Source organism: Penaeus chinensis, chromosome 10, assembly GCF_019202785.1.
Source record: "Penaeus chinensis breed Huanghai No. 1 chromosome 10, ASM1920278v2, whole genome shotgun sequence".
In the NCBI taxonomy this organism is placed as follows: domain Eukaryota; kingdom Metazoa; phylum Arthropoda; class Malacostraca; order Decapoda; family Penaeidae; genus Penaeus; species Penaeus chinensis.
The window spans coordinates 36,983,508-36,986,038 of NC_061828.1; positions in this window are offsets into that span (position 1 = coordinate 36,983,508).

The window sequence follows — 2,531 nt, forward strand, 5'->3', positions numbered from 1 at the left end:
ATGATTGATTCCGCGGCTAACCCTCCTCCTCCTCAAGGAGGGGGGACGACCCATGACTCGCCTACGACCAATACGACCTTGAACAACGGAACCCCTACTGCTGACAAACGTGAACGACGAATCTATTCAATTCCTCCACAGAATGCAAGGTATCTGACTGTCAAATGCGTGAATGAAAATCAATCGCTTTTGAATGTGAGCCCCTTCATCATCAAGAAGGTCCTTGATGGTCAAGTGGACGGCGGTTTTGATTTTGTCAAGAAATTGCGAGATGGTAGCCTCCTTGTAAAAGTACAATTCAACTCCCAGATTAAGGACTTGCTTAAACTGACGCAGATTCATGATTTGAAGGTTAACGTAACTATCCCCATTGGCCCCAATACCTGCAAGGGAGTAATCTGCATGACCAAGAAAGACGGGAATGTGCGAACAAAAACCGGATTGTGCTTTTTGGAATTTTGCTTCGAGTAAAATTCCTGAGTATGTCACGGTTGGATATGAACGTGTCCAAGTGCGACCTTACATTCAAAAACCTATGCGCTGTATTAGATGCCAAAAATTTGGACACACCTCATTACGATACAATGACAAGGATACTAGTAAATTTACTTGTGGTAATTGTGCTGGAGATCACGACACTGCTGTATGTACTGAGAAAACGCTCAAGTGTGCTAACTGTGGAGGTCCCCATCAATCTGGCTCTGCCGAGTGCAGCAGCTTGAAGAAGGAGACTGAAATATTAGCATACATGAGAGGACATGATGTTAGTTACCGTGAAGCCAAGAGGAAAGTTGAAGGTTTGACCAGCAAACCCAATACTTCCTACGCTTCAACAGCAACTAACAACACTTCCTGTGCAAACGGCATCAGTCAGTGACGTCCTTCTGAACGATGGTAGCCCGACGCGGGTAGACGATAATACCGGGAATTTGAGCTTTATAGACTTATCACTGGTCTCTTCATCAGTAGAAATTGCTGAATTAAAGGAAACGGTCAAGGAATTAATGAGTCAAATCAAAGAATTGAAAAATACAATTCAACAAATTGCTGAATCACCCAGCAAAAGCAGCAGCATCATAAGGAGGATGATACCAAAACACAATCGGGATCGCACCTTCTCGTCCCGGCGGCTCCTGCTAGGACTTCGTCTGGTGTTTGGTCTGCTTCTCGAAGTAGATCATCCTCCACCGGGCGTCTCCCTGGCAGCGAGACGCAGGACATGGAGGCTACTGTCTCCAAAAATACCCATGGAAGGCCCTTGGGTAACGAGGGAGAGGAGGACGAACCTCCCTCCCAGAAAAAGATAATTAAAACTGGCGGACAAGGCACTTCCAAACCCCATAAAACGTAATCATCGCGTTAACCATTATACAATGGAACTGTCGAAGTATTAGATCTAAAGTAAACGACCTCAGATTATTAGCCTCGTCCTATGTTCCCGATATTATAGTCTTACAAGAAACACACTTAAACAACCTCGTCTGTGACGAGGTCGTATCACTGAGAAACTACCATTTGTGTCGGAAGGATCGAGAGGGTAGGGGTGGAGGCGGTGTCGCCATGTTCATCCACCAAAGCCTCCCTTTTACAGAAGTGATTATTGATTCTACTTTGGAGGTTGTCGCATGCAAAGTAAAAATCAATAACACGTATCTGGCTACATGTTCGGTTTATTGTCCCCTTGATAAAGTGGTAATTTATGATGAGCTCTTTGCTCTTCAGGATAGTCTGCCACAAAATAAATTAATTTTAGGTGATTTTAATGCTCATCATACATTATGGGGTTCCCTGCGGGCGGATGGTAGAGGTGAGCAAGTAGTTAAGCTGATTAACGATTCTGATGTAGCCCGACGCGGGTAGACGATAATACCGGGAATTTGAGCTTTATAGACTTATCACTGGTCTCTTCATCAGTAGCAGCCAAGTGCCTGTGGCACACCATTGATGACTCGTTGGGAAGCGATCACCTTCCTATTTTGATTCAATATTCATGCGACACAGCAAGAACGCCTTCAGCGCCTAAATTTAACGTAAAAAGAGCAGACTGGGTCGCCTTCACAAGGAGCGTCAAGCTCGAACTTGTTGGAGAAACCATTGATGATAAAGTAAACAATATTCAGAATTCGATTTTAGAAGCAGCTTTGCTATCCATTCCTAAAACTTCGACAGATAGCGTTAAGCATAGAGTTCCATGGTGGACACCAGATTGCCGCAGGGCGCTGTGCCGACGCAATAAGGCCTACAGGCTTTTCAAAAATAACATCACAAATGAGAACTTTTGCAACTACAAACAAGCAAGAGCTAGGGCTCGTAGAATAATTAGACACGCTAAAAGAGACTCCTGGCGTAGCTTTGTCTCCACAATAAATAGTAATACAAAAATATCAGAGGTTTGGTCCACTGTCAAAAAAATTAATAAGAACAAAACATCTATCAAAATTAAAAACATCATTCACGAGGGAACAAATTTCGATTCACCGAAAGACATTGCTAATGTACTCGCCAGGCAGTTCTCATATACAAGCAGCTCG